An 11,271-nucleotide genomic window follows, 5' to 3' on the forward strand; every position below is an offset into this window, starting at 1 on the left:
TACACCCTCCTGTTATACACCCGCCCGTTATACACCCGCCCGTTATACACCTGCCCATTATACACCCTCCTGTTATACACCTGCCCGTTATATACCCTCCCGTTATACACCCTCCTGTTATACACCCTCCTGTTATACACCCACCCGTTATACACCCACCCGTTATACACCCACCCGTTATACACCCACCCGTTATACACCCGCCCGTTATATACCCGCCCATTATACACCCTCCTGTTATACACCCGCCCGTTATACACACGCCCGTTATACACCTGCCTGTTATGCACCCGGCCATTATATACCCTGCCCATTATACACACGCCTGTTATACACTCTCCTGTTAAACACCTGCCTGTTGTATACCCTCCTGTTATACACCCTCCTGTTATACACCCGCTCATTATACACTCACCCCATTATGCACCCGCCCATTATACACCTCGCCTGCTATACACCTGCCCATTATATACCCACCTGTTATACACCCGCCCGTTATATAACTGCACGTTATACACCCTGCCCATTATATACCCTGCCCATTATACACCCGCCCGTTATCCACCACGCCCGTTATACACCCACCCATTATATATCCTGCCCATTATACACCCGCCCATTATACACCCTCCTGTTACACACCCCGCCCGTTATACACCCTGCCATTATACACCTGCTCATTATACAATCACCTGTTATACACCCGGCCATTATATACCCTGCCCATTATACTCCCGCCCGTTAATCACCTCGCCCATTATACACCCGCCCATTATACACACCGTCCGTTATATACACCGACAGTTTTACACCCGCCCGTTATACTCCCGCCCGTTATACACCCACCCATTATACACCCGCCCATTATACACCCACCCATTATACACCCAGCTGTTATACACTCACCCATTGTACACCCTCCTGTTATACACTCGCCCGTTATACACCCTCCTGTTATACACCCGCCCGTTATACACCTCGCCCGTTATACACCCGCCCATTATACACACCGCCGTTATATACACCGACTGTTAAACACCCGCCTGTTCTGCACCCCGCCCAGTATATACCTGCCCATTATACACCCCGCCCGTTATACACCCTGCCCATTATACACCTGCCCGTTATACTCCCGCCCATTATACACCTGCCCGTTATACACCTGCCCGTTATACTCCCGCCCATTATACACACCACCCGTTATATACACCGACTGTTATACAACTGCCCGTTCTGTACCCCGCCCAGTATATACCTGCCCGTTATACACCCCACCCATTATACACCCCGCTCGTTATACTCCCGCCCATTATACACCTGCCCGTTATACACCCCGCCCGTTATACAACCCGCCCATTATACACCTCGCCCATTATATACCCGCCAGTTATAAACCCGCCCATTATATATCCTGCCCATTATCCACCCGCCCATTATACACACGCCCGTTATACACCCCGCCCATTATACACCTGCCCGGTATACACCCGCCCGCTATACATCACGCCTGTTATACACCCCACCCATTTTACACCCACCCATTATAAACCCCGCCTATTATATACCCACCCGTTATACACCCTGCTCATTATACACCCGCTACTTATACACCAACCCATTACATACTACACCCGTTATACACCCACCCGTTATACACCCACCCGTTATACACCCTGCCCTTTTTACACCCTGCCCATTGTACACCTATCCATTATACACCCCGCCCGTTATACACCCTGCCCATTATACACCTGCCCGTTATACTCCCGCCCATTATACACCTGCCCGTATACACCTGCCCGTTATACTCCCGCCCATTATACACACCACCCGTTATATACACCGACTGTTATACAACTGCCCGTTCTGCACCCCGCCCAGTATATACCTGCCCGTTATACACCCCACCCGTTATACACCCCGCTCGTTATACTCCCGCCCATTATACACCTGCCCGTTATACTCCCGCCCATTATACACCTGCCCGTTATACTCCCGCCCGTTATACACCCTGCCCATTATACACCCTCCTGTTAAACACCCGCCCGTTATACACCTCGCCCGTTATACACGCGCCCATTATACACACCGCCCATTATATACACCGACAGTTATACACCCGCCCGTTCTGCATCCCGCCCAGTATATACCTGCCCGTTATACACCCTGCCCGTTATACACCCCGCCCGTTATACAACCCGCCCATTATACACCTCGCCCATTATATACCCGCCAGTTATAAACTCGCCCATTATATATCCTGCCCATTATCCACCCGCCCATTATACACACGCCCGTTATACACCCCGCCCATTATACACCTGCCCGGTATACACCCGCCCGCTATACATCACGCCTGTTATACACCCCACCCATTTTACACCCACCCGTTATAAACCCCGCCTATTATATACCCACCTGTTATACACCCTGCTCATTATACACCCGCTACTTATACACCAGCCCATTACATACTACACCCGTTATACACCCACCCGTTATACACCCACCCGTTATACACCCCGCCCTTTTTACACCCTGCCCATTGTACACCTATCCATTATACACCCGCCCGTTATACACCTTGCCCGTTATACACCCGCCCGTTATACACCCCACCCATTATACACCTGCCCGTTATAACCCGCCCGATATACACCCCGACCATTATACACCCCGCCCATTATACACCCCGCCCGTTATACATTCAGCCCATTATACACCCGCCTGTTATACACCCCACCCATTATACTCCCACCCATTATACACCCTGCCCATTATACACCCTGCCCGTTATACTATCCGTCCAATTTTCCTGTCTATACTTCAAGAGAGACTGAATGCGAGGTAACTAACCAATTTGCTACCACACATTTCTGCCACCACCAAAAGTGGATATTGTTCTATGATTTTTGTTAAATTGAGGCAACAGGCTCCTTGCAAAGTTCAAACAGACGAATTGCATTGTATCCTTAAAGTCGCAGATGAAACACATTGTTAGCCGTTGAGCTTCATCACTCAACAACTGTACTGGACTTTTAGTACCACGTGTGGGCACAGGGAACCCGGAATGTTCCGGAAGGTTTATGAGGCAGTTCTCATTGGGTACATGTTCACATGTCTATGCTTTTATAAAACATTTATTCTATAACGTTTTACAGTGGGTTGCTTCAGAATATAATTTTAGAAAAAGAAAGAATTGTGAAGTAATTGAAAGAAATGAACAAACAGAAAGTTGCCGTGAGGAGGACATTCCCTCTGCCCCAGTACAGTTTGTACTGGGCAATGGTCACTGTCCATTGAAAATGAGAATTCACCGAGAATTTGAGTCAGTTTAGTCCAGATTGATATTTGCAACTTCAAGTATTGATCAGGATTACGTACAATTCAGGATATTTATTGGGAACGTGCCGTAACGCTCTGGGTGAAGATATTTCCCCTCAAATCCCCTCTTAACCGATAAGGGAATAAGGGGTTGTGGGGAGCGGGCAGGGAAGTGGACCCGAGTCCATGATCGGATCAGCCATGATCGTATTAAATGGCGGGGCAGGCTCGAGGGGCCATATGGCCTACTCCTGCTTCTATTTCTGATGTTTTTATGTTCTAACCAGAAGAGCCAGAGTGATCTGGAACCATTATACATGGCAGATAAACAGACTTTCATTGTGGTCACTGATAAACGCAGGCTAAACCCAGCTTGAAGCAGTTTCACTCGTTCTACGCATTCCAAATCAAGCGCCTCGCTATTTACCAGATGGGGGCATTTTATGCGATTCTTTATTGTAAAATTTAACGGGCTTCATATAAAAGTGGTTGCCTAAATGCTGGCTGTGCGGCCTTTCATCTTTCAGTTTTAGATTTTGCTCCCATTTCCCGTTGCCTCTGCTTGCACTACGCGTCCTCTCCAGAAGGGCAGCCCCATGATCTGCTCACAGGCCTCTGCCTGCCAATATTGCTGTGCAACTGGACACTGGGGTGTGTATGAGCGCAATCAGGGGCGACTCCTTCTCTTGTCTTTTCTGCTCCTCTTCCTGTAGGGAAACACCTGCCTCCTGTTGCTTTCCTGTCCCTGGTAGCAGCATGCTTCTGTTGGTCACCTGCTCCTGGTAGATCTGGCTTCTGCCGATCTCAGATCACCGGAAGCACCATGCCTCCGTTGGTGACCCATCCCGGGTGGCAGGTGTAAAGCTGAGGACTCAGCACACAATCATAGAATCGTCGAAATTTGCAGAGGGAGGCCATTCTGGCCCATCGTGTCCACACCGGCCGACAAAGAGCTACCCAGCCTAATCCCACTTTCCAGCTCTTGCTCCATAGCCCTGTTGGTTACGGCACTTCAAGTGAACATCCAAGTACTTTTTAAATGTGGTGAGGGTTTCTGCCTCTACACCCTTTCAGGCAGTGAGTTCCAGACCCCCTCAACCCTTTGGGTGAAGAAATTTCCCCTCAAATCCCCACTAAACCTCCTACAAATTACTTTAAATCGATGCCCCCTGGTTGTTGACCCCTCTGCTAAGGGAAATACATCATACAGAGATATCCACTCGAGGCGCCTCATAATTTTAAACACCTCAATGTCTCCCCTCATCCTCCTCTGTTCCAAAGAAAACAAACCCAGCCTATCCAATCTTTCCTCATAGCTAAGATCCTCCAGTCCAGGCAACATCCTCGTAAATCTCCTCTGTATCCTCTCTAGTGCAATCATATCTTTCCTGTAATGTGGTGACCAGAATTGCACGCAGTACTCCAGCTGTGGTCTAACCTCCCTTCTCTTGTATTCTGTGCCTTGGCAAATAAAGGCAATTATTCCATATGCTTTCTTAACCACCTTACCTTCAGGGATCTGTGGACATGCACTCCAAGATCCCTTTGTTCCTCTACACTTCTCAGTGCCCTACCATTTAATGTGTATTCCCTTGCCTTGTTAGCCCGCCCCAAATGCATTACCTCACACTTCTCTGGATTGAATTCCATTTGCCTCACTTCTGCCCACCTGACCAGTACATAGAAACATAGAACCATAGAAAATAGGTGCAGGAGTAGGCCATTCGGCCCTTCTAGCCTGCACCGTCATTCAATGAGTTCATGGCTGAACATGCAACTTCAGTACCCCATTCCTGCTTTCTCACCATACCCCTTGATCCCCTTAGTAGTAAGGACTACATCTAACTCTTTTTTGAATATATTTAGTGAATTGGCCTCAACAACTTTCTGTGGTAGAGAATTCCACAGGTTCACCACTCTCTGGGTGAAGAAGTTCCTCCTCATCTCGGTCCTAAATGGCTTACCCCTTATCCTTAGACTGTGACCCCTGGTTCTGGACTTCCCCAACATTGTTCCTGCATCTAACCTGTCTAAACCCATCAAAATTTTAAACGTTTCTATGAGGTCCCCTCTCATTCTACTGAACTCCAGAGAATACAAGCCCAGTTGATCCAGTCTTTCTTGATAGGTCAGTCCCGCCATCCCGGGAATCAGTCTGGTGGACCTTCGCTGCACTCCCTCAATAGCAAGAATGTCCTTCCTCAGGTTAGGAGACCAAAACTGTACACAATGCTCCAGGTGTGGCCTCACCAAGGCCCTGTACAACTGTCGCAACACCTCCCTGCCTCTGTACTCAAATCCCCTCGCTATGAAGGCCAACATGCCATTTGCTTTCTTAACCGCCTGCTGTACCTGCATGCCAACCTTCAATGACTGATGTACCATGACACCCAGGTCTCGTTGCACCTCCCCTTTTCCTAATCTGTCACCATTCAGATAATAGTCTGTCTCTCTGTTTTTACCACCAAAGTGGATAACCTCACAATTATCCACATTATACTTCATCTGCCATGCATTTGCCCACTCACCTAACCTATCCAAGTCGCTCTGCAGCCTCATAGCATCCTCCTCGCAGCTCACACTGCCACCTAACTTAGTGTCATCTGCAAATTTGGAGATACCACATTTAATCCCCTCGTCTAAATCATTAATGTACAGTGTAAACAGCTGGGGCCCCAGCACAGAACCTTGCGGTACCCCACTAGTCACTGCCTGCCATTCTGAAAAGTACCCATTTACTCCTACTCTTTGCTTCCTGTCTGACAACCAGTTCTCAATCCATGTCAGCACACTACCCCCAATCCTATGTGCTTTAACTTTGCACATTAATCTCTTGTGTGGGACCTTGTCGAAAGCCTTCTGAAAGTCCAAATATACCACATCAACTGGTTCTCCCTTGTCATAGAAACATAGAAAATAGGTGCAGGAGTAGGCCATTCGGCCCTTCTAGCCTGCACCGCCATTCAATGAGTTCATGGCTGAACATTCAACTTCAGTACCCCATTCCTGCTTTCTCGCCATACCCCTTGATCCCCCTAGCAGTAAGGACCTCATCTAACTCCTTTTTGAATATATTTAGTGAATTGGCCTCAACAACTTTCTGTGGTAGAGAATTCCACAGGTTCACCACTCTCTGGGTGAAGAAGTTCCTCCGCATCTCGGTCCTAAATGGCTTACCCCTTATCCTTAGACTGTGACCCCTGGTTCTGGACTTCCCCAACATTGGGAACATTCTTCCTGCATCTAACCTGTCTAACCCCGTCAGAATTTTATATGTTTCTATGAGGTCCCCTCTCATTCTTCTGAACTCCAGTGAATACAAGCCCAGTTGATCCAGTCTTTCTTGATAGGTCAGTCCCGCCATCCCGGGAATCAGTCTGGTGAACCTTCGCTGCACTCCCTCAATAGCAAGAATGTCCTTCCTCAGGTTAGGAGACCAAAACTGTACACAATACTCCAGGTGTGGCCTCACCAATGCCCTGTACAACTGTAGCAACACCTCCCTGCCCCTGTACTCAAATCCCCTTGCTATGAAGGCCAACATGCCATTTGCTTTCTTAACCGCCTGCTGCACCTGCATGCCAACCTTCAATGACTGATGTACCATGACACCCAGGTCTCTTTGCACCTCCCCTTTTCCTAATCTGTCACCATTCAGATAATAGTCTGTCTCTCTGTTTTTACCACCAAAGTGGATAACCTCACATTTATCCACATTATACTTCATCTGCCATGCATTTGCCCACTCACCTAACCTATCCAAGTCGCTCTGCAGCCTCACAGCATCCTCCTCGCAGCTCACACTGCCACCCAACTTAGTGTCATCCGCAAATTTGGAGATACTACATTTAATCCCCTCATCTAAATCATTAATGTACAGTGTAAACAGCTGGGGCCCCAGCACAGAACCTTGCGGTACCCCACTAGTCACTGCCTGCCATTCTGAAAAGTACCCATTTACTCCTACTCTTTGCTTCCTGTCTGACAACCAGTTCTCAATCCATGTCAGTACACTACCCCCAATCCCATGTGCTCTAACTTTGCACATCAATCTCTTGTGTGGGACCTTGTCGAACGCCTTCTGAAAGTCCAAATATACCACATCAACTGGTTCTCCCTACTACTGGAAACATCCTCAACAAATTCTAGAGGATTTGTTAAGCATGATTTCCCTTTCACAAATCCATGCTGACTTGGACCTATCATGTCACCTCTTTCCAAATGCGCTGCTATGACATCCTTAATAATTGATTCCATCATCTTACCCACTACCGATGTCAGCTTACCGGCCTATAATTCCCTGTTTTCTCTCTCCCTCCTTTTTTAAAAAGTGGGGTTACATTGGCTACCCTCCACTCGATAGGAACTGATCCAGAATCAATGGAATGTTGGAAAATGACTGTCAATGCATCCACTATTTCCAAGGCCACCTCCTTAAGTACTCTGGGATGCAGTCCATCAGGCCCTGAGGATTTATCGGCCTTCAATCCCATTAATTTCCCCAACACAATTTCCCGACGAATAAGGATTTCCCTCAGTTCCTCCTCCTTACTAGACCCTCTGAACCCTCGTATAACCGGAAGGTTGTTAGTGTCCTCCTTAGTGAATACCGAACCAAAGTACTTGTTCAATTGGTCCACCATTTCTTTGTTCCCCATTATGACTTCCCCTGATTCTGACTGCAGCGGACTGATATCTTTCTGCAGTCTACAGCTTTCTTCTTCATTATCACCCACACAGCCGATTCTTGTATCGTCTGCAAACTTCTTCATCATACCCCCTACATTCAAGTCTAAATCATTGATATCTACCACAAAAAGCATGGGACCTGTCATGTAAATACCATGTCTAACCATCAGAGGGCTTATCCCCTGGAGTCCCAAGGGATGCCACAACTCCTTGGGAGCACCTGCATATAAGGAGGCCTCACAGGCTGGAGAGGCACTCTGTGATCTGCACTAAAGGACTCCGGTCACACCTTACTTTGAGCTTGCAGCATCTAGTCTGACTCTTTACTCAAGACATAACAGGACCTAGTACTGAGCCTTGTGGAACCCCACTGGAAACATTCTTCCAATCACAAAAACACCCATCAAGCATTGCCCTTTGCTTCCTGCCTCTGAGCCAAGTTGGAAATGATTGTTGTGAAGACATCTCTTATCACTGCAGAGCACAACACGCTGGTGCTGTAACACAACATGCCAATGTACCTCAGAACTCACTCCATTGAAATATCTGTACACATATTTCCTTTTACAAAATGACTGCTGCCAACGAACTGGAAGCTGTGCAGAAGCATTCTGCACATAACTGTCAGGTCTCAAACTTAACAAATAACCTTCACCACAATCGACGGAGGATGTGAAAAGTGCTGAAGCAAATCACTAATAAAGTCTCATTAATGTTAGAGATTCCCAATCTCATCATCATAGGCAGTCCCTCGAAATTGAGGAAGACTTGCTTCCATTCTAAAAGTGAGTTCTCAGGTGACTGAACAGTCCAATACGGGAATTACAGTCTCTGTCACAGGTGGGACAGACAGTGGTTGAAGGAAAGGGTGGGTGGGACTGGTTTGTCGCACGCTCCTTCCGCTGCCTGCGCTTGGTTTCTGCATGCTTTCGGCGACGAGACTCGAGGTGCTCAGCGCCCTCCCGGATGCTCTTCCTCCACTTAGGGCGGTCTTTGGCCAGTGACGCCCAGGTGTCGGTGGGGATGTTGCACTTTATCAAGGAGGCTTTGAAGAAACATTTCCTCTGCCCACCTGGGGCTCGCTTGCCATGTCGGAGTTCCAAATAGAGCGCTTGCTTTGGGAGTCTCGTGTCAGGCATGCGAACAATGTGGCCCGCCCAACAGAGCTGGTCGAGTGTGGTCAGTGCTTCGATGCTGGGGATGTTGGCCTGATCGAGGACACTAATGTTGGTTCATCTATCCTCCCTGGGGATTTGCAGGATCTTGTGGAGACATCGTTGGTAGTATTTCTCCAGCGATTTAAATTGAGCTGTCCCTACGACTGTTAAGGAATCTCCGAATGTTTCTAATCTCAGAATAGTCATTTTCAAAATATTAACAAACTCAACTCCCCGTCGGTAAAATAGACGGTGCCTGTCATGTATCTTATATTATTATATATAACTGTATCCTAACATGCTGTACATGATTGTAATAAGATATGACCTGTAACCACCAGCATACCTTACCACCAGGGGTGCACTTGCAAGAGACAGGTGTATAAGGACAAGTCTCAGGCAAGTGCAGCATTCCAGAGCTGTGAAATAAAGGTGCAGGTCCAGAGTGACCTTGACTTCACTACATGCCTCGTGTGAATCTGTACTAAGGGGACAGGACTTTACAGTGGCGATGAGTTACGGGATTACAGAATCCACAGAATGGCGAACAACCGATTAAATGAAAAGTACAATGCGGGAGACAATTGGGAGGACTTTATAGAAAGGCTCCAGCAAAGCTTTGTAACCAAAGACTGGTTAGGCGATGATAAGGCAGACAAGAGAAGAGCCCATCTCTTGACCAGCTGTGGCTCGAAAACATACGCTTTAATGAAGGATCTGTTGGCACACGAGAAACCAGCAAGCAAGTCGTTTGAAGAATTGAGCACACTGGTAAGAGACCACCTGAAGCCAGCGAGCAGCCTACACATGGCCAGACACAGGTTCTACAACTACAGACGCTGTGTGGGCCAGAGCATACCCGACTTCGTGGCGGAACTTCGGAGGTTGGTTAGTTTATGTGAGTTCTCCGATGAACTAAGGAGAGAAATGCTGAGAGACTTTTTCATTGAAGGAATAGGCCATACAGGCATATTCCGAAAGCTTATAGAGACCAAGAACCTGACCTTAGAGGCAGCAGCACTGGTTGCACAGACATTCTTGGTAGGGGAAGAAGAAAGGAGGTTGATTTACAATGCAGGTACGACAACTAACGAAATATCAGAACAAGAAGTTCACAGCATTAAACAAGCTGCTACCCCCACACACAGACAAAACCGGGAGAACAGGCTCTCGACAGCAGGCAGAAGCCATCAAGGGCCACAGGAATGGCCGTTCACACCTCATCAACCCACAATGCGAGCAATCAACTACAAACTGAGAGAAGCTCAAGAGAGATCAGCCAGACGCAGCTCATTCTTTGAAAGCAGTCTGTGCTGGAGGTGTGGGGGTGGGCACTCTTCAAGGGGATGTCGATTTCAGCAGACTGTTTGCAGGAACTGTGAATATACAGGGCACTTGGCCCGCATGTGCAAAGAAATGGCAGCTCGGCTGGGATACGAATCGGATGGGTCGGAAAGCGGATCAGAAGATGGTGGGGACAGTACCCGGGACACCGATGTACAGCGGGACAACACGATCAATGGCCACTGCTCCTACAACAGGACGCCTCCTATAATGATGAGGGTCCTACTCAATGGGATATCTGTCACCATGGAGCTGGCTACGGGAGCGAGTCAATCTCTCATGGGCGCTCAACAATTTGAACAACTGTGGCCGCATAAAAGAGACAGACCAAAACTCACAAGGGTCGACACCAAACTAAGGACCTATACCAAAGAAATCGTACCAGTCCTCGGCAGCGTCATGCTCTCTGTCACACACAAAGAGACAGTGAACTGACTTCCCCTGTGGATTGTCCCCAGAGACCCCACAGCACTGCTGGGGAGAAGCTGGCTGGCAAAAATAAACTGGAAATGCGATGATGTCCATGCCATGTCATTAGAGGAACAGACCTCCTACTCAACAGTTATAAAGCATTTTGAACATCTCTTTCAGCTAGGTGTGGGCACTTTCAAAGGGGCCAAAGTCAAAATCTACATCACACAGATGCTAGACCGGTCCATCACAAGGCCAGAGCTGTACCCTATGTGATGAGAAAAAAGATTGAACACGAACTAGACAGGCTTCTGCGGGAAGGCATTATATCACCTGTGGAATTTAG

This window comes from Pristiophorus japonicus, chromosome 17 (assembly GCF_044704955.1).
Source record: "Pristiophorus japonicus isolate sPriJap1 chromosome 17, sPriJap1.hap1, whole genome shotgun sequence".
In the NCBI taxonomy this organism is placed as follows: domain Eukaryota; kingdom Metazoa; phylum Chordata; class Chondrichthyes; family Pristiophoridae; genus Pristiophorus; species Pristiophorus japonicus.